The sequence below is a fragment of the Chiloscyllium plagiosum genome, unplaced genomic scaffold, assembly GCF_037043375.1.
Source record: "Chiloscyllium plagiosum isolate Xiang-an unplaced genomic scaffold, Cpla_swu_hap1 HiC_scaffold_47, whole genome shotgun sequence".
NCBI classification, from domain to species: Eukaryota; Metazoa; Chordata; class Chondrichthyes; order Orectolobiformes; family Hemiscylliidae; genus Chiloscyllium; species Chiloscyllium plagiosum.
Genome location: NW_028270185.1, coordinates 11,130,514 through 11,157,562, shown reverse-complemented (window position 1 = coordinate 11,157,562; position 27,049 = coordinate 11,130,514). Strand labels below are relative to the sequence as shown.

General features: G+C 48.1%; 1 protein-coding gene across 5 annotated transcripts in view; it reads right to left on the bottom strand.

Annotated features, from left to right (window-relative positions):
* The window catches only part of LOC122542700 (dapper 1-like), a 123,991-nt gene that overhangs the window by 38,391 nt on the left and 58,551 nt on the right, over window positions 1-27,049 (bottom strand). The window contains exon 1 of one of the 5 annotated variants that reach the window (XM_087983877.1): window positions 17,796-18,085. The exons of 3 other annotated variants lie outside the window; for them this stretch is intronic. The gene's annotated coding sequence lies outside the window, so the exon portion shown is untranslated. Of the gene's footprint in view, window positions 1-16,815; window positions 16,907-17,795; window positions 18,086-27,049 lie in introns of those variants that run through there. One more of the 5 variants, XM_087983876.1, reaches the window with a different exon arrangement.

Below are 27,049 nucleotides of genomic sequence, written 5' to 3'. Positions count from 1 at the left end.
TGTGTGTACGAGTGAGTGTGAGTATGAGTAACTGTGTGAGAGTGAGAGTGTGTGTACGAGTGAGTGAGCGAGTGTGAGTAACTGTGTGAGAGGGAGAGTGTGTGTACGAGTGAGTGAATGAGTGTGAGTAACTGTGTGAGAGTGAGAGTGTGTGCGAGTGAGTGAGCATGAATGTGAGTAACTGTGTGAGAGTGAGAGTGTGTGTACGAGTGAGTGAGGAGTGTGAGTAACTGTGTGAGAGTGAGAATTTGTGTACGAGTAAGTGAGTGTGAGTAATTGTGTGAGAGTGAGAGAGTACATATGAGGGAGTGAGTGTGTGTGTGAGTAACTGTTTGAGAGTGAGAGTGTGTATGATTGAGTGAGTGTGAGTAACTGTGTGAGAGTGAGTGTGTACGAGTGATTGAGTGTGAGTATGAGTAACTGTGTGAGAGTGAGAGTGTGTGTACGAGTGATTGAGCGAGTGTGAGTAACTGTGTGAGAGTGAGAATGTGTTTACGAGTAAGTGAGTGTGAGTGTGAGTAACTGTGTGAATGTGAGAGAGTGTGACGAGTGATTGATTGTGAGTGTGAGTAACTGTGTGTGAGTGAGATTGTGTGTACGATTGGGCGGCACGGTGGCACAGTGGTTAGCACTGCTGCCTCACAGCGCCTGAGACCCGGGTTCAATTCCCGCCTCAGGCGACTGACTGTGTGGAGTTTGCACGTTTTCCCCGTGTCTGTGTGGGTTTCCTCCGGGTGCTCCGGTTTCCTCCCACAGTCCGAAAGATGTGCAGGGTCAGGTGAATTGGCCATGCTAAATTGCCCGTAGTGTTAGGTAAGGGGTAAATGTAGGGGTATGGGTGGGTTTCGCTTCGGCGGGTCGGTGTGGACTTGTTGGGCCGAAGGGCCTGTTTCTACACTGTAATGTAATCTAATCTAATCTGTAATCTAATCTAATCTAAATGAGTGTAGGTGTGAGTAACTGTGTGAGAGTCTGTGTACAAGTAAGTGAGTGTGAGTATGAGTAACTGTGTGAGAGTGAGTGTGTACGAGTGAGTGAGCGAGTGTGAGTAACTGTGTCAAAGTGAGAATGTGTGTACGAGTAAGTGAGTGTGAGTAATTGCGTGAGAGTGAGAGAGTGTGTATGCGTGAGTGAGTGTGAGAATGAGTAACTGTGTGAGAGTGAGAGAGTGTGTACGATGGAGTGAGTATGAGTGTGAGTAACTGTGTGAGAATGAGTGTGTGTGTACGAGTGAGTGAGCGTGAGTGTGAGTAACTGTGTGAGAATGAGAGTGTGTGTGTATCTGTGGGAGATTGAGAGAGTGTGCACAAGTGTCAGTGTGTGAGTGTGAGTGACTATATGAGAGTATGAGTGTGTGTGTAAGTATCTGTGTGAGATTGAGAGAGTGCGTACAAGTGTCAGTGTGTGAGTGACTATATGAGAGTGTGAGTGTGTGTGTAAGTAACTGTGTGAGAGTGAGAGAGTGTGTACGAGTGTCAGTGTGTGAGTGAGTAACTGTGTCAGAGTGAGAGAGTGCGTACGAGTGAGTGAGTGTGAGAGTGAGTAACTGTATGAGAATGAGAGAGTGTTTACGAGTGAGTGAGTGTGTGTGTGTGAGTAACTATGTCAGAGTGAGAGAGTGTGTATGAGTGAGTGAGTGTGAGTGTGAATAACTGTGTGAGAGTGAGAGAGTGTGTATGCGTAATTGAGTGTGAGTGAGTAACTGTGTGAATGTGAGTGTGTACGATTCAGTGAGTGTGAGTAACTGTGTGAGAGTGAGAGAGTGTGTATGAGTGAGTGAATGTGAGTGTGAGTAACTGTACGAGAGTGAGAGAGTGTGTACGAGTGATTGATTGTGAGTGTGAATAACTGTGTGTGAGTGCAAGTGTGTGTACGAGTGAGTGAGTGTGAGTGTGAGTAATTGTGTGAGAGTGAGAGAGTGCGTATGAGGGAGTGAGTGTGAGTAACTGTGTGAGAGTGAGAGAGTGTGTATGCGTGAGTGAGTGTGAGAGTGAGTAACTGTGAGAGTGACTGTGTACGATTCGGTGAGTGTGAGTGTAACTGTGTGAGAATAAGAGTGTGTGTACGAGTGAGTGTGAGTGTGAGTAACTTTGTGAGAGTGAGAGTGTGTGTATGAGTGAGTGAGCGTGAGTGTGTGTAACTGTGTGAGAATGGGAGAGTGTGTTCGAGTGAGTGAGTGTGAGTGTTAGTTACTGTGTGAGAATGAGAGTGTGTGTACGATTGAGTGAGTGTGAGTGTGAGTAACTGTGTGAGATTGAGAGTGTGCGTACGAGTGAGTGTGTGTGTGAGTAACTGTGTGAGAGTGAGAGTGTGTGTACGAGTGAGTGTAAGAGTAACTGTGTGAGAGTGAGAGTGTGTGTACGAGCGAGTGAGCGAGTGTGAGTAACTGTATGAGAGTGAGAATGTGAGTACGAGTAAGTGAGTGTGAGTAATTGTGTGAGAGTGAGAGAGTGCGTATGAGGGTGTGAGTGTGAGTAACTGTGTGAGATGAGAGAGTGTGTACGAGTGAGTGAGTGTGAGTGTAAGTAATTGTGTGAGAGTGAGAGAGTGTGTATGCATGAGTGAGTGTGAGAGTGAGTAACTGTGTGAGTGTGAGAGTGTGTGTACGAGCGAGTGAGCGAGTGTGAGTAACTGTGTGAGAGTGAGAATGTGTGTATGAGTAGGTGAGTATGAGTAACTGTGTGAGAGTGAGAGTGTGTGTACGAGTGAGGGACCGAGTGTGAGTAACTGTGTGAGTGTGAGAGAATGTGTATGAGTGAGTGTGAGAGTGAGTAACTGTGTGAGAGTGAGTGTGTATGATTGAGTGTGAGTGTGAGTAACTGTGTGAGAGTGAGAGAGTGTGTATGCGTAATTGAGTGTGAGAGTGAGTAACTGTGTGAGTGTGAGTGTGTACGATTCAGTGAGTGTGAGAGTGAGTAACTGTGTGAGAGTGAGAGAGTGTGTATGAGTGAGCGAATGTGAGTGTGAGTAACTGTACGAGAGTGAGAGAGTGTGTACGAGTGATTGATTGTGAGTGTGAATAACTGTGTGTGAGTGCGAGTGTGTGTACGAGTGAGTGAGTGTGAGTGTGAGTAATTGTGTGAGAGTGAGGGAGTGCGTATGAGGGTGTGAGTAACTGTGTGAGAGTGAGAGAGTGTGTATGCGTGAGTGAGTGAGCGTGAGTGTGAGTAACTGTGTAAGAGTGAGTGTGTACGATTCAGTGAGTGTGAGTGTAACTGTGTGAGAATAAGAGTGTGTGTACGAGTGAGTGTGAGTGTGAGTAACTTTGTGAGAGTGAGAGTGTGTGTATGAGTGAGTGAGCGTGAGTGTGTGTAACTGTGTGAGAATGGGAGAGTGTGTTCGAGTGAGTGAGTGTGAGTGTTAGTTACTGTGTGAGAATGAGAGTGTGTGTGTATGATTGAGTGAGTGTGAGTGTGAGTAACTGTGTGAGATTGAGAGTGTGCGTACGAGTGAGTGAGTGTGTGTGTGAGTAACTGTGTGAGAGTGAGAGTGTGTGTACGAGTGAGTGTAAGAGTAACTGTGTGAGAGTGAGAGTGTGTGTACGAGCGAGTGAGCGAGTGTGAGTAACTGTATGAGAGTGAGAATGTGAGTACGAGTAAGTGAGTGTGAGTAATTGTGTGAGAGTGAGAGAGTGCGTATGAGGGTGTGAGTGTGAGTAACTGTGTGAGATGAGAGAGTGTGTACGAGTGAGTGAGTGTGAGTGTAAGTAATTGTGTGAGAGTGAGAGAGTGTGTATGCATGAGTGAGTGTGAGAGTGAGTAACTGTGTGAGTGTGAGAGTGTGTGTACGAGCGAATGAGCGAGTGTGAGTAACTGTGTGAGAGTGAGAATGTGTGTATGAGTAGGTGAGTATGAGTAACTGTGTGAGAGTGAGAGTGTGTGTACGAGTGAGGGACCGAGTGTGAGTAACTGTGTGAGTGTGAGAGAATGTGTATGAGTGAGTGTGAGAGTGAGTAACTGTGTGAGAGTGAGTGTGTATGATTGAGTGTGAGTGTGAGTAACTGTGTGAGAGTGAGAGAGTGTGTACGATTCAGTGAGTGTGAGAGTGAGTAACTGTGTGAGAGTGAGAGAGTGTGTATGAGTGAGCGAATGTGAGTGTGAGTAACTGTACGAGAGTGAGAGAGTGTGTACGAGTGATTGATTGTGAGTGTGAATAACTGTGTGTGAGTGCGAGTGTGTGTACGAGTGAGTGAGTGTGAGTGTGAGTAATTGTGTGAGAGTGAGGGAGTGCGTATGAGGGTGTGAGTAACTGTGTGAGAGTGAGAGAGTGTGTATGCGTGAGTGAGTGAGCGTGAGTGTGAGTAACTGTGTAAGAGTGAGTGTGTACGATTCAGTGAGTGTGAGCGTGAGTAACTGTGTGAGAATAAGAGTGTGTGTATGAGTGAGTGAGTGTGAGTGTGAGTAACTTTGTGAGAGTGAGAGTGTGTGTATGAGTGAGTGAGCGTGAGTGTGTGTAACTGTGTGAGAATGATAGAGTGTGTTCGAGTGAGTGAGTGTGAGTGTTAGTTACTGTGTGAGAGTGAGTGTGTGTGTACGATTGAGTGAGTGTGAGTGTGAGTAACTGTGTGAGATTGAGAGTTTGCGTACGAGTGAGTGAGTGTGTGTGTGAGTAACTGTGTGAGAGTGAGAGTGTCTGTACGAGTGAGTGTATGAGTAACTGTGTGAGAGTGTGTGTACGAGTGAGTGAGTATGAGTGTGAGTAGCTGTGTGAGAGTGAGAGAGTGAGTACGAGTGAGTGAGCATGAGTGTGAGTAACTGTGTGAGAGTGAGAGTGTGTGTCCGATTGAGTGAGTGTGTGTGAGTAACTGTGTGAGAGTGAGAGAGTGTGTACGAGTGAGTGAGTGTGAGTGTGAGTAACTGTGTGAGAGTGAGAGTGTGTTTACGATGGGGAGAGTGTGAGTGTGAGTAGCTGTGTGAGAGTGAGAGTGTGTGTACGATTGTGTGAGTGTGAGTAACTGTGAGAGTTAGAGTGTGTGTACGAGTGAGTGAGCATGAGTGTGAGTAACTGTGTGAGAGTGAGAGTGTGTGTACGAGTGAGTGAGGAGTGTGAGTAACTGTGTGAGAGTGAGAATGTGTGTACGAGTAAGTGAGTGTGAGTAATTGTGTGAGAGTGAATGTGTGTATGAGTGAGTGTGAGTATGAGTAACTGTGTGAGAGTGAGAGTGTGTGTACAAGTGAGTGAGTGAGTGTGAGTAACTGTGTGAGAGGGAGAGTGTGTGTACGAGAGAGTGACTGTGAGTGTGAGTAACTGTGAGAGAGTGAGAGTGTGTGCGAGTGAGTGAGCATGAGTGTGAGTAACTGTGTGAGAGTGAGAGTGTGTGTACGAGTGAGTGAGGAGTGTGAGTAACTGTGTGAGAGTGAGAATTTGTGTACGAGTCAGTGAGTGTGAGTAATTGTGTAGAAGTGAGAGAATACATATGAGGGAGTGAGTGTGTGTGTGAGTAACTGTTTGAGAGTGAGAGTGTGTACGATTGAGTGAGTGTGAGTAACTGTGTGAGAGTGAGAGAGTGTGTACGAGTGATTGAGTGTGAGTAACTGTGTGAGAGTGAGAGTGTGTGTACGAGTGATTGAGTGTGAGTGTGAGTAACTGTGTGAGAGTGAGAGTGTGCGTACGAGCGAGTGAGCGAGTGTGAGTAACTGTGTGAGAGTGAGAATGTGAGTACGAGTAAGTGAGTGTGAGTAATTGTGTGAGAGTGAGAGAGTGTGTATGAGGGTGTGAGTGTGAGTAACTGTGTGAGATGGGAGAGTGTGTACGAGTGAGTGAGTGTGAGTGTAAGTAATTGTGTGAGAGTGAGAGAGTGTGTATGCGTGAGTGAGTGTGAGAGTGAGTAACTGTGTGAGTGTGAGAGTGTGTACGAGCGAGTGAGCGAGTGTGAGTAACTGTGTGAGAGTGAGAATGTGAGTACGAGTAAGTGAGTGTGAGTAATTGTGTGAGAGTGAGAGAGTGCGTATGAGGGTGTGAGTGTGAGTAACTGTGTGAGATGAGAGAGTGTGTACGAGAGAGTGACTGTGAGTGTGAGTAACTGTGTGAGAGTGAGAGTGTGTGCGAGTGAGTGAGCATGAGTGTGAGTAACTGTGTGAGAGTGAGAATGTGAGTACGAGTAAGTGAGTGTGAGTAATTGTGTGAGAGTGAGAGAGTGCGTATGAGGGTGTGAGTGTGAGTAAATGTGTGAGATGAGAGAGTGTATACGAGAGAGTGACTGTGAGTGTGAGTAACTGTGTGAGAGTGAATGTGTGTGTACGAGTGAGTGAGGAGTGTGAGTAACTGTGTGCGAGTGAGAATGTGTGTACGAGTAAGTGAGTGTGAGTAATTGTGTGAGAGTGAGTGTGTGTACGAGTGAGTGTGAGTATGAGTAACTGTGTGAGAGTGAGAGTGTGTGTACGAGTGAGTGAGCGAGTGTGAGTAACTGTGTGAGAGGGAGAGTGTGTGTACGAGTGAGTGAATGAGTGTGAGTAACTGTGTGAGAGTGAGAGTGTGTGCGAGTGAGTGAGCATGAATGTGAGTAACTGTGTGAGAGTGAGAGTGTGTGTACGAGTGAGTGAGGAGTGTGAGTAACTGTGTGAGAGTGAGAATTTGTGTACGAGTAAGTGAGTGTGAGTAATTGTGTGAGAGTGAGAGAGTACATATGAGGGAGTGAGTGTGTGTGTGAGTAACTGTTTGAGAGTGAGAGTGTGTATGATTGAGTGAGTGTGAGTAACTGTGTGAGAGTGAGTGTGTACGAGTGATTGAGTGTGAGTATGAGTAACTGTGTGAGAGTGAGAGTGTGTGTACGAGTGATTGAGTGTGAGTGTGAGTAACTGTGTGAGAGTGAGAGTGTGCGTACGAGCGAGTGAGCGAGTGTGAGTAACTGTGTGAGAGTGAGAATGTGAGTACGAGTAAGTGAGTGTGAGTAATTGTGTGAGAGTGAGACAGTGCGTATGAGGGTGTGAGTGTGAGTAACTGTGTGAGATGAGAGAGTGTGTACGAGTGAGTGAGTGTGAGTGTAAGTAATTGTGTGAGAGTGAGAGAGTGTGTATGCGTGAGTGAGTGTGAGTGTGAGTAACTGTGTGAGTGTGAGAGTGTGTACGAGCGAGTGAGCGAGTGTGAGTAACTGTGTGAGAGTGAGAATGTGAGTACGAGTAAGTGAGTGTGAGTAATTGTGTGAGAGTGAGAGAGTGCGTATGAGGGTGTGAGTGTGAGTAACTGTGAGATGAGAGAGTGTGTACGAGTGAGTGAGTGTGAGTGTGAGTAATTGTGTGAGAGTGAGAGAGTGTGTATGCATGAGTGAGTGTGAGAGTGAGTAACTGTGTGAGTGTGAGAGTGTGTGTACGAGCGAGAGAGCGAGTGTGAGTAACTGAGTGAGAGTGAGAATGTGTGTATGAGTAAGTGAGTATGAGTAACCGTGTGAGAGTGAGAGTGTGTGTACGAGTGAGGGAGCGAGTGTGAGTAACTGTGTGAGTGTGAGAGAGTGTGTACGAGTGAGTGAGTGTGAGTGTGAGTAATTGTGTGAGAGTGAGGGAGTGCGTATGAGGGTGTGAGTAACTGTGTGAGAGTGAGAGAGTGTGTATGCGTGAGTGAGTGAGCGTGAGTGTGAGTAACTGTGTAAGAGTGAGTGTGTACGATTCAGTGAGTGTGAGTGTGAGTAACTGTGTGAGAATAAGAGTGTGTGTATGAGTGAGTGAGTGTGAGTGTGAGTAACTTTGTGAGAGTGAGAGTGTGTGTATGAGTGAGTGAGCGTGAGTGTGTGTAACTGTGTGAGAAGATAGAGTGTGTTCGAGTGAGTGAGTGTGAGTGTTAGTTACTGTGTGAGAGTGAGTGTGTGTGTACGATTGAGTGAGTGTGAGTGTGAGTAACTGTGTGAGATTGAGAGTGTGCGTATGAGTGAGTGAGTGTGTGTGTGAGTAACTGTGTGAGAGTGAGAGTGTCTGTACGAGTGAGTGTATGAGTAACTGTGTGAGAGTGTGTGTACGAGTGAGTGAGTATGAGTGTGAGTAGCTGTGTGAGAGTGAGTGAGTACGAGTGAGTGAGCATGAGTGTGAGTAACTGTGTGAGAGTGTGTGTCCGATTGAGTGAGTGTGTGTGAGTAACTGTGTGAGAGTGAGAGTGTGTGTACGAGTGAGTGAGGAGTGTGAGTAACTGTGTGAGAATGTGTGTACGAGTAAGTGAGTGTGAGTAATTGTGTGAGAGTGAGTGTGTGTACGAGTGAGTGTGAGTATGAGTAACTGTGTGAGAGTGAGAGTGTGTGTACAAGTGAGTGAGCGAGTGTGAGTAACTGTGTGAGAGGGAGAGTGTGTGTACGAGAGAGTGACTGTGAGTGTGAGTAACTGTGTGAGAGTGAGAGTGTGTGCGAGTGAGTGAGCATGAGTGTGAGTAACTGTGTGAGAGTGAGAGTGTGTGTACGAGTGAGTGAGGAGTGTGAGTAACTGTGTGAGAGTGAGAATTTGTGTACGAGTAAGTGAGTGTGAGTAATTGTGTGAGAGTGAGAGAGTACATATGAGAGAGTGAGTGTGTGTGTGAGTAACTGTTTGAGAGTGAGAGTGTGTACGATTGAGTGAGTGTGAGTAACTGTGTGAGAGTGAGAGAGTGTGTACGAGTGATTGAGTGTGAGTGTGAGTAACTGTGTGAGAGTGAGAGTGTGTGTACGAGTGATTGAGTGTGAGTGTGAGTAACTGTGTGAGAGTGAGAGTGTGCGTACGAGCGAGTGAGCGAGTGTGAGTAACTGTGTGAGAGTGAGAATGTGAGTACGAGTAAGTGAGTGTGAGTAATTGTGTGAGAGTGAGAGAGTGCGTATGAGGGTGTGAGTGTGAGTAACTGTGTGAGATGAGAGAGTGTGTACGAGAGAGTGACTGTGAGTGTGAGTAACTGTGTGAGAGTGAGAGTGTGTGCGAGTGAGTGAGCATGAGTGTGAGTAACTGTGTGAGAGTGAGAGTGTGTGTACGAGTGAGTGAGGAGTGTGAGTAACTGTGTGCGAGTGAGAATGTGTGTACGAGTAAGTGAGTGTGAGTAATTGTGTGAGAGTGAGTGTGTGTACGAGTGAGTGTGAGTATGAGTAACTGTGTGAGAGTGAGAGTGTGTGTACGAGTGAGTGACTGTGAGTGTGAGTAACTGTGTGAGAGTGAGAGTGTGTGCGAGTGAGTGAGCATGAATGTGAGTAACTGTGTGAGAGTGAGAGTGTGTGTACGAGTGAGTGAGGAGTGTGAGTAACTGTGTGAGAGTGAGAATTTGTGTACGAGTAAGTGAGTGTGAGTAATTGTGTGAGAGTGAGAGAGTACATATGAGGGAGTGAGTGTGTGAGTGAGTAACTGTTTGAGAGTGAGAGTGTGTATGATTGAGTGAGTGTGAGTAACTGTGTGAGAGTGAGTGTGTACGAGTGATTGAGTGTGAGTGTGAGTAACTGTGTGAGAGTGAGAGTGTGTGTACGAGTGATTGAGTGTGAGTGTGAGTAACTGTGTGAGAGTGAGAGTGTGCGTACGAGCGAGTGAGCGAGTGTGAGTAACTGTGTGAGAGTGAGAATGTGAGTACGAGTAAGTGAGTGTGAGTAATTGTGTGAGAGTGAGAGAGTGTGTATGAGGGTGTGAGTGTGAGTAACTGTGTGAGATGGGAGAGTGTGTACGAGTGAGTGAGTGTGAGTGTAAGTAATTGTGTGAGAGTGAGAGAGTGTGTATGCGTGAGTGAGTGTGAGAGTGAGTAACTGTGTGAGTGTGAGAGTGTGTACGAGCGAGTGAGCGAGTGTGAGTAACTGTGTGAGAGTGAGAATGTGAGTACGAGTAAGTGAGTGTGAGTAATTGTGTGAGAGTGAGAGAGTGCGTATGAGGGTGTGAGTGTGAGTAACTGTGTGAGATGAGAGAGTGTGTACGAGTGAGTGAGTGTGAGTGTAAGTAATTGTGTGAGAGTGAGAGAGTGTGTATGCGTGAGTGAGTGTGAGAGTGAGTAACTGTGTGAGTGTGAGTGTGTGTGTACGAGTGAGTGAGCGAGTGTGAGTAACTGTGTGAGAGTGAGAATGTGTGTATGAGTAAGTGAGTATGAGTAACTGTGTGAGAGTGAGAGTGTGTGTACGAGTGATTGAGTGTGTGTGAGTAACTGTGTGAGAGTGAGAGTGTGCGTACGAGCGAGTGAGCGAGTGTGAGTAACTGTGTGAGAGTGAGAATGTGAGTACGAGTAAGTGAGTGTGAGTAATTGTGTGAGAGTGAGAGAGTGCGTATGAGGGTGTGAGTGTGAGTAACTGTGTGAGATGAGAGAGTGTGTACGAGTGAGTGAGTGTGAGTGTATGTAATTGTGTGAGAGTGAGAGAGTGTGTATGCGTGAGTGAGTGTGAGAGTGAGTAACTGTGTGAGTGTGAGAGTGTGTACGAGCGAGTGAGCGAGTGTGAGTAACTGTGTGAGAGTGAGAATGTGAGTACGAGTAAGTGAGTGTGAGTAATTGTGTGAGAGTGAGAGAGTGCGTATGAGGGTGTGAGTGTGAGTAACTGTGTGAGATGAGAGAGTGTGTACGAGTGAGTGAGTGTGAGTGTAAGTAATTGTGTGAGAGTGAGAGAGTGTGTATGCTGAGTGAGTGTGAGAGTGAGTAACTGTGTGAGAGTGAGTGTGTATGATTGAGTGTGAGTGTGAGTAACTGTGTGAGAGTGCGAGTGTGTACGAGTGAGTGAGTGTGAGTGTGAGTAACTGTGTGAGAGTGAGAGTGTGTGTACAAGTGAGTGAGTGTGAGTGTGAGTAACTGTGAGAGTGAGAGTGTGTGTGTGTGTGTACGATGAGTTAGTGTGAGTGTGAGTAACTGTGTGAGAGTGCAAGTGTGTACGAGTGAGTGAGTGTGAGTGTGAGTAACTGTGTGAGAGTGAGAGTGTGTGTACAAGTGAGTGTGAGTGTGAGTAACTGTGTGAGAGTGAGAGTGTGCGTACAAGTGAGTGAGTGTGAGTGTGAGTAACTGTGTGAGAGTGAGAGTGTGTGTACGAGTGAGTGCATCAAGTGGGTGGGAAACTTTGAGTCTGACTGCACCTCCCTCCTGGATGGTCACTCTCTGACTGTTTGCTCACAATGTCCCATGGTGGGCATGGTGATGGTGTGTGCCAAAGGGGCAGCGAGTGCCAGGGAAGCTCCTGATTGCTTAAAGCTAGTGCCCTGACTGGAGGAGGAGACGTGGGTTGGCCAAGGGGCTAGCGTGGACAGTAAGAGAGAGGGTACAGACTCCAAACAAAGGGGAAGGGCTTCTGAGGCTGGAGTAGGTGAGGCCATCTGTCTCTCCCTGACACCTGTATTGTTTCAGGGTCAAAATTCACAACCTATTCACACTTATCAGGAATGTGCAGCTGAGCTGCCGATTTCCCTTCCTCCCAGCCTTCGGATGAGGAAAGTGCGTCACTGTGCCCTTCGAGGGTCATGTGACCAGCGAGAGCAGGCCGTTGATAGGCCCAGGTGGGTGACTAAAGACTGAGGTCGTAGGTCAAGTCCATCAATCTTCCTGGCCCATCAGCCAATTTGTCAAAAAGTCCATTATGGCTATTCAATCCGAGGCTGGAAGATTTCTCGCCCTCAATGCTGAGCAATTGTCTGCGCCCACACAACAGAAAAAATAGGCTGAGAAAGAAAGAGGGTCTTGCTGTCCAGATGCTGGGGCTGTTTACCAAACCCTCCCTCCTCTCTCGCGGAGACTGGTGCCTTTCCTGACTACTTTTCCTCGAGAAATGAAAGTCAAGGTTCATTCTCTAAGAGGGGCGTCACCAAAGGTGTGAGTGGAGCGAGAGAGAGAGAAGAGGGAAATTGTACGGACAAAGGGCTAGGCCTCAGAGTTGGAGACTGCAGGATGGGGCCGAAGGGGAGGATACGGGATGATGTGCAGGACAAGGGAGGAAAGGTTGACCAACACGCAGCCTCGGCTTGGCGCTAGCGTGGCAGACCGAGCGAGTGTATCTCAGAAGAAAGTCAAAGGTGCTCTTTCAACAATGAGCAACAGGGCAATCTGTCTCCTCACATCACAGCTTCGACAGAGAAACAATGCAAATGCTAATCGAGTCGCGCGTCTGCCTCAGGATCCAAGCTAACGGCTGTGCTGACTGAACTCATCCATATGGACCATGACAGGTTGGGATGGGGGCGGCAGGGGAGTGGAAGATGGGCCAGAGAGCAGAGGCAGAGAAGAGGAACACAAAAGAAGATTGGAAAGAGTCATTGAGTCAAGAGTCAAGAGGTGGAAACAGACCCTTCGGTCCAACTCGATACTGATTTGGATCTGGAGCCTCGGAGGCTGAGGGGTGACCTTTTAGAGGTTTATAAAATCATGAGGGGCGTGGATAGGGTGAATAGACAATGCCGACCAGATATCCCAACCCAATCTAGTCTCATTTGCCAGCATTTGGCCCATATCCCTCCAAACCCTTCCTATCCATGTACCCATCCTCTTAAATGCTGCAATTGTACCAGCCTCCACCACTTCCTCTGGCAGCTCATTCCATACATGTACCACCCTCTGTGTGAAAACGTTACCCCTTAGGTCCCTTTTAAATCTTTCCCTTCTCACCCTAAACCTATGTCCTCCAGTATTTACCCTCATGACCTTGGGTATTTACCCTATCCATGCCCCTCATGCTTTTATAAACCTTTATAAGGTTATTGGGATGTTTATTTTTGAAGGGGGAGCATATTAGAAATGAATAAGATAATGAGGGGGCGTGGGCAGGGTGGACAGGAAGCAGCTGTTGCCCCTGAGGTGAAGGTTCAATAATGAGGGGGCATGATTCTAAGGTGAAAGGTCAAGAGGGTGGCAGGGGTCTGGAATGCACTGCCTGAGGGGGTAGTTGAGGTGGGAAACCTCACAACCTTTAAAAAGCACTTGCTTAGCACCCGAAATGTCATAACATTCAAGGCGATGGGTCAAGTGTGGGAAAGTGGGACTACTGCAGCTTGGCCAACATAGACCCAATGGGTTGAAGGGCCTCTTTTGGATGTATGATTCCATGAGTCTAAGGCAGGTTTCCACATGGGAGCTTGCTGTGTGCAAACTGACATTGTAGGGTGGTCGGAAACATGGCAGTTATTTGACACAAAGCAAGTGTCCATGGAGACCAGTACTGATTTGGATTTGGAGCGTCGGAGGCTGGGGGGTGACCTTAAAGAGGTTTATAAAATCATGGGGGGCATGGATAGGGTAAATAGACAAGGTCTTTTCCCTGGGGTGGGGGACTCCAGAACTAGAGGGCTGAGGTTTAGGGTGAGAGGGGAAAGATATAAAAGGGACCTAAAGAGCACCTTTTTCACGCAGTGGGTATGGAATGAGCTGCCAGAGGAGGTGGTGGCAGCTGGTACAATGATAGCATTTAAAAGCTGTTTGGATGAGTACACGGATAGGAAAGGTTTTGGGGACCAAAGCCAGGGACTGGTTCACTTTCGGAAACTTGGTTAGCATGGACGGGTTTGGCCGAAGCGTCTGTCCCTGGCTTTTTTCATTCGTAAATTTTGGCATAAACATTGGGTGGGAGAAATGCCCTTTACTCTTTCTTTCAAAGTAGTTCTGTGGGACCTTGTAAGTCTCCCCGATGGACTGTAAGGCCCAGTTCGATGCCAGCATCCACCCCCCCAACCGTGGCAGGGTAACCCTGGCAACGGGGAGCATGTGCCCACGTCTCATGCTGAAGATTCAGGAGCAAGTCCCGGACTTACCCCTTCATGAACATTGACCGCCGCCGTCCACCACCCCCCCCCCCCCCCCCCCCCGCCCCCGTCCACCCCCAGAACAGACTGTGGCCAATACACCCTGGAAAATACAACCAGCGAGAACCTGGGAAGAGGAGCCTATTCTGTAGGCATCAACGCTCCACTTTGCCACATCATTTCCACCTACAAAGGCATGCAGCAGAACGTTTCACTTTGGAAGTATCCCAAACCACCTCCCCCGCCCATTGAACTTCAATCCAAATTTGGAAAACAGGGAAACTTACATCACCCGTCGTCAACTCGAGTGATATGTTCGAGTCGACCGGGTCTAGAGTTTGAGGCAGTAGCCCCATATGCCACCTGGACACTTGGTGGCTGCTCCTATGTGCAAATGGACCTCAACCTAGTCTCAGGACGATCCCTGATCTGAGGTCAACAAGCAAGGAAAGATATGGGAGCGTTTAATCTGTCAGACTGCTCATAACACAACATTGCCACAGAGGCTGCAGAGAAAAAGAGATATTTAATCCGTCAAAGGAAAATATGTTGCTATTTTGGGAATTTATATAATGAATAAATTGAGGCCCTGCAGGGCTCCAATTTTCCCCTCTGGTTCGGCTGAACGCAGACTGGGAGTGAGTCCATCTTTCATTGTTGCCTTGGACACAACTCTGACTCAGTGACTGACCTACACCAGCTCGATTGAGATGTAAGTGCCCCATGAGGTGACTCGTGTTCCAGGCCCCCCCCATGGGAAAAATCTGTAGACCGCAATAATATGCACAAACATTTCACCACTGCCACCCCTCCCCCCTTCCCTCAAGGAAACAGTCACAGACAAAATTACCACCTTGTGGATCTGGTGCTGTGACATGAATCAGAACTGATGCAAATTACACACGAATTAAGAGGAGAATGATGCTTTAAAATCAAAAGGTCAATTTCCCTTCGCACAGCCGAGACAAGGCTTCACTGTTGCCGGGTCAAAATCCTGGAACTCCCTCCCGAACAGCATTGAGGGTCTACCCCCACCCACCCACCCACCAGCCGGGCTGCAGCAGTTCAAGAGGGTAGCTCACCCCCACCTTCTCAAGGAATGGGGCAATGAACACCGGCTCAGCCAGTGCCCCACGAGTGAAATAAAGAAAGGTTAGAGACATGTCTTGCTCAACCGCAAACATTCCCTTCAGCACATACGGCATCATGTAGGATACAGTTCCATACTCTGCTGTTGTTTATCCCCAGCAGTAGGTCAGGGGGTCTGGTCCAAACGAGAAGATTCATTTAGCAGCCGGTTATCATTAAGAAGATACATGAAACCTCTCCCTCAGTTTCTGGTGGTGACATTCTTTCTCAACCAACCAACCAGCAACACCCTAGTTTCTCAATTTGGTTATTTCTGGTCAAGCACCTACCTCTTTAGCATTGTCTAGGATATGCACAGACTTCCAGGTCTATAAGACCATAAGACATAGGAGTGGAAGTAAGGCCATTCGGCCCATCGAGTCCACTCCGCCATTCAATCATGGCTGATGGGCATTTCAATGCCACTTTCCATGCAGCCCTTAATTCCTTGCAAGATCAAGAATTTATCAATCTCAGTCTAGCCCTAATGTTAAGAGTCAAGAAATGTGGTGCTGGAAAGACACAGCCGGTCAGGCAGCATCCGGGGAGCAGGAGAGTCAACATTTCAAGAATATGCTCTTCGTCAGGAATGATGAAGGGCTTATGCTCGAAACGTCGACTCTCCTGCTCCTCGGATGCTGCCTGACCTGCTGTGCTTTTCCAGCAACACACTCGACTCTCATCTCCAGCATCTGCAGGCCTCACTTTCTCCCAGTTGAATTTCTCCCGAATGTTAACCCCCATCATAGGTTTCAGTTCATTTTACCCCACTTTTGAGCAGTGCCTCCAAGACATCCAGTCTCCCGATTACCTTCTGCCTCCAGCTCTCCTTTGTGGGCTGTGAAATAACTACAGAGAGGCTGGTATCCCATCACCTAGTCACCCTTTATTTACAAGTGCACAGTCCACTGGCTGGGGCTGACCAGTTCAGAGTCAGTCCCTGAAGTGAGGAGATTCCGAATCCCCTGTTTATCTCTATAGTCCAGGGCTCCCACAATGCAACCCCAATCAATGACCTCATAGTCAATGAGATTGTCCTGGTTCCAATCACTACAGTCTACCAGCCACACAATATTTCACATGTTAACTTCCTCGCTGATGCTTCCAGGTCAAGGGCCGCCAAGTCTCATGAACCAGTATTTCTCATTACCCAAGAATAACGTCGACCGACCCATTTACAACTGGCACAAAAATCTTAAAAGGATTCTTTTAAAACATTACAGATCCCAGAAAACATTTTAAAGACATTACAGGTCTCGTTTACTGTACTGCTTCCAGGTCAAATGTCATCACATTTCCCTCTTTGTAAAAGCTAAAACTTTACCGCAGTAACATTTTCTTTGCAACAATGTTCGAAATACATGCACATTCTGGACATCATCACCACAAGGATCAGGGTCAGCTGTGATGGCCCCCAATCCCCAATCTCCAATATCCTGCTGTTAACAGGTAAAAAGACCATTGAAGGTGAAAGATGGACAGACACATAGAAACAAAGAAAATACATGAGTCGACCATTCAGCCCTTCAAGCCTGCTTCCAGCATTCAACAAGGCATGGCTGATTTACCTCAGCTTGACTCCCACCCTCAATATTTCCATAATAGCGAGTTTTGAGAAGATTTGTAGCTCAGGTTGAGGTTATGGATGTAGGTTTGCTCGCTGAGCTGGAAGGTTCGTTTTCAGACATTTCGTCACCATACTCGATAATATCTTCAGTGAGCCTCCGGATGACATCACCAACCCAAGGAAACCTAAACACATAAATAAAAGTGGGCCATACCACTAGTGCTTCATCTGGAGGCTCACTGAAGATATTACCGAGTATGGTGACAAAACGTCTGAAAATGAGCCTTCCAGCTCAGCGAGCAAACCTACATCCATAATTTCCACAATTAGTCATGTGATAGTACAGGTCTTAAATATTGCTGACAAAATACACATTTTGATGAAATATTTCACCATTTCTCAGGATAATTTACAAGAATATCATATTAAGACAATGTACAAAATGAAAGAACATGCCCACACACTGTTCCAACTCAACAAAATAGAGTGACCATCACTCACGAGATCATTTCTGAGTCTTGACCAATTAGAATCGATCTGTCTGGTTCAAAACTTAAACAAAGCCTGGCAGTTGACCGTCAATCATCATTAACTGGTGCACTAACCATGGCAGCAAGTTGGGGATTGATTGGTGGGGGGGGGAGAGTTCTGAACAGCAGAGTGCGTGTACAAATTCCAGTGCTGCTCACATCCAATTAGAGAATAAAGAAAAAATATATATATAGAATAACAGATGCCCGGAAATGAGTTACAGACTGGAAACTATTCAAGGGGTTCTGAGGGTTTATGTACCGAGTAAGCGATACCTGGGAGTGAGTTACAGACTAGAATCTAATCCCTGACTTTGGGGGTGTTTATATACAGAATAACAAATACCTGGGAGTCAGTTACAGACTAGAATCTAATCCCAGAGTTTGGGGATGTTTATATACAGAATAACAAATACCTGAGAGTCAGTTACCGATTAGAATCTAATCCCAGAGTTTGGGGATGTTTATATACGGAATAACAGATATCTAGGAATGAGTTGCAGACTGGGATCTAATCGAGGGGTTCGGGGGGCTGCTTATATAGAGACTAACAGATACTCGGGAGTGAGTTGTAGATTGGAATCTGATAGAGTTCCTAGTCATGAAGACTTGGAGTGGTGGTGTTCCCATGTATCTGCTGTCCTTGTGCTTACAGGGAGAGGAGATCATGATTCAGAAAGTGCTGTCTCAGGATCTATGGCGAATTTCCACAGTGCATCTTGTAGATGGTACACACTGCTGCTACTGAGCGTCGGTGGTGGAGGGAGGGGATGTTTGTGGATGTGGTGCCAGTCGTGCGGGGCCTGCTTTGTCCTGGATGGTGTCGAGCTTCTTGAGTGTTGTTGGAGCTGCCCCCATCCAGGGGCAAGTGGGGAGTGTTCCCTCACACTCCTGACTTGTACCTTGTTGCTGATGGACAGGCTTTGGGGAGTCAGGAGGGGAGTTACTCACCGCAGGATTCCTAGCCTCTGACCTGCTCTTGTAGCCGCTGTGTTTATGTGGTTTGTCCAGTTCAATGGTTAGCTGCAGGATATTGATTCAGTTAATAATGCCACTGAACATCAAGGGGTGATGGCTGATTCTCTCTTTTCAGAGATGACCCCGTGTTTGCTTCATTTGAGTGTATCATCACTGATATAATTTCTTTCCTGTTGTGGGGGATTTCTAAACTGAAGGCTCTGAGATGGGGGAGGGGAAAGGCAAATAAAAATCGCAAAAGGTTCCAGCAAATTGCCAACACTTGTCTTTGAGTAATGATCAGGCCGCTGATGACACACTTGGAATGTCTTCTCCATACATGGGGACGGAGTTAAGCGGCAGGCAATATCAGGAATGTGTCGGAGCTGCGTGTTCTCTTCCTGCTCTATCTACACAGTCCTGGTGCGTCACTGTGCTGTTCCACAGTGCTGCCGAATCCTCATGTTTTAACCATCTCTCTTCAGCTGGTGTTAAAGAGACTGCACCGTCTGATGATGAGGCTCTGACCTGGTTTATTAAGTTGTTAAGAATCGCTGTCAAGGAGACAGCCTCACTCTTTAACTCATTGACTTCTGGGCAACAGCTCAACTCAATCCCTGACGGTCATCAGGAAAACGTGCATCCGATTTGGGAAAAACAGGGGCTCGAGCAGATTGTGCAACTCATTTAATTCCAAGAAAGATTGTAAGAATTCACACTGTCAGATACTAGCCCTTCCATCTCTCACTCACTCACACTGTCCCACTCTCATATTCCGGCTCCTCCCTCACTCACTCACACTGTCCCATTCTCAGACATCAGCCCCTCCCTCACTCACTCACTCACACTGTCCCACTCTCAGATACCAGTCCCTCCCTCCCTCACTCACACTGTCCCACTCTCAGATACCAGCCCCTCCCTCCCTCACTCACACTGTCCCACTCTCAGATACCAGTCCCTCCCTCCCTCACTCACACTGTCCCACTCTCAGACATCAGCCCCTCACTCACACTCACTCACACTGTCCCACTCTCAGATACCAGCCCCTCCCTCCCTCACTCACACTGTCCCACTCTCAGATACCAGTCCCTCCCTCCCTCACTCACTCACACTGTCCCATTCTCAGACATCAGCCCCTCCCTCACTCACTCACACTGTCCCACTCTCAGACACCAGTCCCTCCCTCCCTCACTCACTCACACTGTCCCACTCTCAGACACCAGCTCCTCCCTCACTCACTCACACTGTCCCACTCTCAGATACCAGTCCCTCCCTCCCTCACTCACACTGTCCCACTCTCAGATACCAGCCCCTCCCTCACTCACTCACTCTGTCCCACTCTCAGATACTAGCCCCTTCCTCACTCACTCACTCACACTGTCCCACTCTCAGACACCAGTCCCTCCCTCCCTCACTCACACACACTGTCCCACTATCAGACACCAGCCCCTCCCTCCCTCACTCACACTGTCCCACTCTCAGATACCAGCCCCTCCTTCACTCACTCACTCACTCTGTCCCACTCTCGGATTCCAGCCCCTCCCTCACTCACTCACACTGTCCCACTCTCAGATACCAGCCCCTCCCTCACTCACTCATTCACACTGTCCCACTCTCAGATATCAGCCCCTCACTCACTCACACTGTCCCATTCACAGATACCAGCCCCTCCCTCCCTCACTCACTCACTGTCCCACTCACAGATACCAGCCCCTCCCTCCCTCACTCACACTGTCCCACTCTCAGATACCAGCCCCTCCCTCCCTCACTCACTCTGTCCCACTCTCAGATACCAGCCCCTCCCTCCCTCACTCACTCACTGTCCCACTCACAGATACCAGCCCCTCCCTCCCTCACTCACACTGTCCCACTCTCAGATACCAGCCCCTCCCTCCCTCACTCACTCACTGTCCCACTCACAGATACCAGCCCCTCCCTCCCTCACTCACACTGTCCCACTCTCAGATACCAGCCCCTCCCTCCCTCACTCACTCTGTCCCACTCTCAGATACCAGCCCCTCCCTCCCTCACTCACTCACTGTCCCACTCACAGATACCAGCCCCTCCCTCCCTCACTCACACTGTCCCACTCTCAGATACCAGCCCCTCCCTCCCTCACTCACTCTGTCCCACTCTCAGATACCAGCCCCTCCCTCCCTCACTCACTCACACTGTCCCACTCTCAGATACCAGCCCCTCCCTCCCTCACTCACTCTGTCCCACTCTCAGATACCAGTCCCTCCCTCCCTCACTCACTCACACTGTCCCACTCTCAGATACCAGTCCCTCCCTCCCTCACTCACACTGTCCCACTCTCAGATACCAGCCCCTCCCTCCCTCACTCACACTGTCCCACTCTCAGATACCAGTCCCTCCCTCCCTCACTCACACTGTCCCACTCTCAGACATCAGCCCCTCACTCACACTCACTCACACTGTCCCACTCTCAGATACCAGCCCCTCCCTCCCTCACTCACACTGTCCCACTCTCAGATACCAGTCCCTCCCTCACTCACTCACTCACACTGTCCCACTCACAGATACCAGCCTCTCCCTCCCTCCCTCACTCACTCACACTGTCCCACTCTCGGATACCAGCTCCTCTGCCCACCCCAATCCTAATTTCCTTTGACCGTGAAGTAAGGTGCTTTTATGCTATTGTTGTTATGCTCATGAACCTTTTCCCGTAAGCCTGCCTCCAAATTTTCTGGAGTACATCTTACAGAGAGAGAGCGAGAGAGAGAGAGAGAGACAGAGAGACAGAGAGCTTCAATGATTTCCCTGTGAATCATCAAGATCGGTGACTCATGTAGAATTACAGATGTATTTATGGATTTTTGCGAAACATTCCTCCCCTGCATCGTCTGTGTTTCTCTGCTTTTCTGCTGTGCAGAGTGTTCAAGGCTGTGGGATTGGATTAAACTGAGTGCAGTAGGGAGCAGAGTCCATCAGGCACAAATAGCACTCCCTCTGCAGTGGCCCTGCATTTTTTGGGGAGCTCTGTCTCTGTTCAATGGTCAGATGCACGGTCGCAGTATTGAGTTCAGGAGGCTGCGGACAGTCTTATTATGGAAGGCAGCCATTCTAGAACATAGAACATAGAAAAATACAGCGCAGTACGGGCCCTTTGGCCCTTGATGTTGCGCCGATCCAAGCCCACCTAACCTACACTAGCCCACTATCCTCCATATGCCTATCCAATGCCCGTTTAAATGCCCATAAAGAGGGAGAGTCCACCACTGCTACTGGCAGGGCATTCCATGAACTCACGACTCGCTGAGTAAAGAACCTACCCCTAACATCTGTCCTATACCTACCACCCATTAATTTAAAGCTATGCCCCCTTGTAATAGCTGACTCCATACGTGGAAAAAGGTTCTCATGGTCAACCCTATCTAAACCCCTAAACATCTTGTACACCTCTATCAAGTCACCCCCAAACCTTCTTTTCTCCAATGAAAACAACCCCAAGTGCCTCGCCTTTCCTCATACGATCTTCCTACCATACCAGGCAACATCCTGGTAAACCTCCTCTGCACCCGTTCCAGTGCCTCTACATCCTTCCTATAGTATGGCGACCAAAACTGCACACAATACTCCAGATGCGGCCTCACCAGAGTCTTATACAACTGCAACATGACCTCAGGGCTCCGGAACTCAATTCCTCTACCAATAAAAGCCAGTACGCCATATGCCTTCTTCACCGCACTATTTACCTGGGTGGCAACTTTCAGAGATCTGTATACATGGACACCAAGATCCCTCTGCTCATCCATACTACCAAGTATCCGACCATTAGCCCAGTACCCCATCTTTTTGTTACTCTTACCAAGGTGAATCACCTCACACTTACCTACATTGAACTCCATTTGCCACCTTTCTGCCCAGCTCTGCAACTTATCTATATCCCGCTGTAACCTGACACATCCTTCCTCACTGTCAACAACTCCACCGACTTTCGTATCATCCGCAAACTTGCTCACCCAACCTTCTAGCCCCTCCTCCAGGTCATTTATAAAAATGACAAACAGCAATGATCCCAAAACAGATCCTTGCGGAACACCGCTAGTAACTGCACTCCAAGATGAACCTTTACCATCAACTACTAACCTCTGTCTTCTTCCAGCCAGCCAATTCCTAATCCAAACCTCCAACTCACCCTCAATGCCATACCTCCGTATTTTTTGCAGTAGCCTACCATGGGGAACCTTATCAAACGCCTTACTAAAATCCATATACACTACATCTACCGCTTTACCCTCGTCTACCTCCTTAGTCACCTTCTCAAAGAATTCAATAAGGTTTGTGAGGCACGACCTGCCTTTCACAAAACCATGCTGACTATCCTTGATCACATTATTCCTATTCAGATGTTCATAAATCCTATCCCTTACAATTCTCTCTAAGACTTTGTCCACAACAGAAGTGAGACTCACCGGCCTATAGTTACTAGGGTTATCCCTACTCCCCTTCTTGAACAAGGGAACCACATTTGCTATCCTCCAGTCTACTGGCACTATTCCTGTAGACAACGAGGACATAAAAATCAAGGCCAATGGCTCTGCAATCTCCTCCCTTGCTTCCCAGAGAATCCTAGGATAAATGCCATCAGGCCCAGGGGACTTATCTATTTTCACCCTTTCCAGAATTTCCAACACCTCTTCCCTACATACCTCAAAGCCGTCCATTCTAATTAATTGTGACTCAGTATTCACATCGGCAACAATGTCCTGTTCCTGAGTGAATACTGACGAAAAGTATTCATTCAGTGTCTCCCCAATCTCTTCAGCCTCCACACGCAACTTCCCACTACTATCCTTGACTGGACCTATTCCTACCCTAGTCATTCTTTTATTCCTGACATACCTATAGAAAGCCTTAGGGTTTTCCCTAATCCTACCAACTAAGGACTTTTCATGTCCCCTCCTTGCTGCTCTTAGCTCTCTCTTCAGATCCTTCCTGGCTACTTTATAACTCTCAATCGCCCCAATTGAACCTTCACGCCTCATCTTTACATAGGCCGCCCTCTTCCATTTAACAAGGGATTCCAATTCCTTATTAAACCACGGCTCCCTCACACGACCCTTTCCTCCCTGCCTGACGGGTACATACTTATCAAGGACACTCAATAGTTGCTCCTTGAACAAGCTCCACATATCAATTGTGCCCATGCCTTGAAGCCTACTTTTCCAAGCCACGCATCCTAGGTCGTGCCTCACCGCATCATAATTTCCCTGCCCCCAGCTATAACTCTTGCCCTGCAGTGCACACTTATCCCTCTCCATCACTAGAGTAAAGGTCACCGAATTGTGGTCACTGTCCCCAAAGTGCTCACCTACCTCCAATTCTAACACCTGGCCTGGTTCATTACCCAGAACCAAATCCAGTATGGCCTCACCTCTTGTTGGCCTGTCTACATATTGTGTCAGGAAACCCTCCTGCACACATTGGACAAACACTGACCCATCTAACGAACTCGAGCTATAGCTTTCCCAGTCAATATCAGGAAAGTTAAAGCCCCCATAACAACCACCCTATTACTTTCACTCTTCTCCTGAATCATCCTCGCAATCCTTTCTTCTACGTCTCTAGGACTATTAGGAGGTCTGTAGAAAACTCCTAACAGGGTGACCTCACCTTTCCTATTCCTAACCTCAACCCAAACTACCTCAGATGGTGAGTCTTCATCCATCGTCCTTTCCACCGCTGTAATACTATCTTTGACAAGCAATGCCACACCTCCCCCTCTTTTACCCCCACCTCTGACCCTACTAAAACATTTAAACCCTGGAACCGGCAACAGCCAATCCTGTCCCTGTTCTACCCATGTCTCCGTAATAGCCACAACATCGAAGTCCCAGGTACCAACCCACGCTGCAAGTTCACCTACCTTATTTCGTATACTTCTTGCATTGAAGTATACACACTTCAAGACACTTTCCTGTTTTCAGGCAACCTCCTTTGAGATTGATGCCATGTTCCTAACCTCCCTACACTCCAGGTCCTGCACCCTAAAGCTACAGTCTAGGTTCCCATGCCCCTGCAGAGTTAGTTTAAATCCCCCCCCAAGAGCACTAGCAAACCTCCCCACAAGGATCCTGGTGCCCCTCAGGTTCAGGTGCAGACCATCCTGTTTATAGAGGTCCCACCTTCCCCAGAAAGAACCCCAGTTGGGGTTCTCCAGAAAGAAACCTATGTCGTTGGTGCCAATGTGGACCACGGCTTCGGGCTGCTCCCCCTCCACCTTAAGGACCCGGAAAACACGATCAGAGGCGTCACATACCCATGCCATAACTCTGGCCATTATATACACATGCTAGCCCTTTGACCACTCCACGTGTTTGTTCCTCCCTCAGTTTTCCACCCAGCTCCCGTTCAATGTTCTTTTCTGGGATATGGCCTCCTTTCCCTGCAACTACCTCTCCCTGTCTCACCTTGAGGAAAGATCTCTCTCCTCTCTTTCCCCAGATTCGCTGGACGGAGCATGAGACCCTGCCTTTCTGTAGCACCTCTTCGCCATCCAGGAGCCGGCACTGAATTCTTCAGCCCCAAGGTGTTCCTTTTGAAACGCCAACGTTGTTAGAGTCATAGAGATGCCCAGCACAGAAACAGCCCCTTTGGCCCAACCCAATCTAATTCCATTTGCCAGCACTTGGCCCATATCCCTTTAAACCCTTCCTATTCATATACCCATCCAGATGCCTTTTAAATGCTGTAATTGTACCAGCCTCCACCACTTCCTCTGGCAGCTCATTCCATACACGTACCACCCTCTGCGTGAAAACATTGCCCCTTAGGTCCACTTTAAATCTTTCCCCTCTCACCTTAAACCTATGCCCTCTAGTTTTGGAATTCCCCCATTCCAGGACTGTTCACCCTATCCATGCCCCTCAGGATTTTATAAACCTCCATAAGGTTGGAAAGATGGCTGCCAATTTGTGCACAGCCCCCCCCCACAACAATAATGGAACAACTGACCCCATCATCCATGGCTTGAGGGATAAATATTTCCCAGCACACACAGGGAAGCAGTCCTACCCTTCTTCGAGATGGGGATATGTTACATCAGTCTGAGAGGACAGGTGAGGCTTCAGTGTAGCATCTTGTCAGCAACTTTGACAGTGCAGCGTTTCAATTGTGCTGCTCTGATACTGTCCCCCTGGTTGTAGGTTCAAGTCTCCGAGAATTCACCCCCCCCCCCCCCCCCCCCCCCCACCACTGACAGGAGAGGTACAGGCGTAGTGCTGATGTCACATGGGTTAGTAGTGCAGAGGTCCAGCCTATTGCACGGGGACCTGGGTTCAAATCCCACCTTGGGAACCTAAATTAAATTCATAAACATGCAATGGAACGCTAGTTATAAGATGGGATGGTGGTGGCAATACTGGGCTGGCGGGACCTCAGTTGAGTGGGTGGCTGGTCTGCAATGCAGAGTGACACCACCAGCCTGGGTTCGATTCCCACACCAGCTGAGGTTACCATAACAGTCCCACTTTGCCCCCTGAGGTAAAGGGTCATCTCTCTCGAAAGCGAGAGTCCTGTGGGAACTGTTCCTCCTCAGCTGGTAATCCAGGGGTTGACACTCACACCCCTTCATAGCAACCACCAGACGTTAACAAATAAATCAGGAGTCAAAAGCTTGTCTCGTGACTCGTCTCTGGTCACCGTGACAACTATTGCTGTAAAAACCAAAATCTAGTTTTCCTTCAAAGATCACAGTCACATGGCATGAGGCTATAGTCCAACAATTAAACCTGTCGGATTATAACCCAGTGTGATATGGCTTCTGACTTTGTCCATCCCAGTCCAACTCCAGCACCTCTACATCCTTCACAGATGTACAGGTTAGGGTGGATTGGCCATGCTAAATTACCCCATAGTGTTCAGGGATGTGTAGGTTAGGGTGGATTGGCCATGCTAAATTACCCCATAGTGTTCAGGGATGTGTAGGTTCGGGTGGATTGGCCATGCTAAATTACCCCATAGTGTTCAGGGATGTGTAGGTTACGGTGGAGTGGCCATGCTAAATTACCCCATAGTGTTCAGGGATGTGTAGGTTAGGGTGGATTGACCATGCTAAATTACCCCATAGTGTTCAGGGATGTGTAGGTTAGGGTGGATTGGCCATGCTAAATTACCCCATAGTGTTCAGGGATGTGTAGGTTAGGGTGGATTGGCCATGCTAAATTACCCCATAGTGTTCAGGGATGTGAAGGTTAGGGTGGATTGGCCATGCTAAATTACCCCATAGTGTTCAGGGATGTGTAGGTTAGGGTGGATTCGCCATGCTAAATTACCCCATAGTGTACAGGGACGTGTAGGTTAGGGTGGATTGACCATGCTAAATTAACCCATAGTGTACAGGGACGTGTAGGTTAGGGTGGATTGACCATGCTAAATTACCCCATAGTGTACAGGGATGTGTAGGTTAGGGTGGATTGGCCATGCTAAATTACCCCATAGTGTTCAGGGATGTGTAGGTTAGGGTGGATTGGCCATGCTAAATTACCCCATAGTGTTCAGGGATGTGCAGGTTAGGGTGGATTCGCCATGCTAAAGTGTCCCTAGTGCACAGGGATGTGGAGACTGGTTTGGATAGCCACAGGGAAATGCAGTGCTACAGGGATTGGGCAGGATGCTCTTCTGAGAGGTCTGTGTGGACTCAATTGGCCAAATGGCTTTTTCCACACTGTAGGCTTCTATGGTTCACTTGACTGAAGAAAATCTGCCATCCTTACCTGGTCTGGCCTACACGTGATTCCAGACCCACAGCGAACACAGTGGCCCTCTGAAATGGCCCTAGCAAGGGAGTTAATCTAGGGGCAATTAGGGACATGGAGCAAATGCTGGCCCACTGCCTGTAGTGAGGTGGACCTCATTGAACAGGAGTTCCCTGTTTAGGGCTGTTAATCTGGTCCAATCAGGGAGCCCTGGCTGACATAGAATCACAACAGAAAATGAGAACTGCAGATGCTAGAGATCAGAGTCGAGTGTGTGGTGCTGGAAAAGCACAGCAGGTCAGACAGCATCCAAGGAGCAGGAGAGTGAACGTTTCAGGTATAAGCTTATGCCCGAAATGTCCACTCTCCTGCTGCTCAGATGCTGCCTGACCTGCTGTGCTTTTCCAGTGCCACACTCTTTAAAGTGGGATCATAGAACCCCTACAGTGTGGAAACAGGCCCTTCGGCCCAACAAGTCGATACTGACCCTCCAAAGAATAACCCACCCAGACCCATTCCTCTACATTT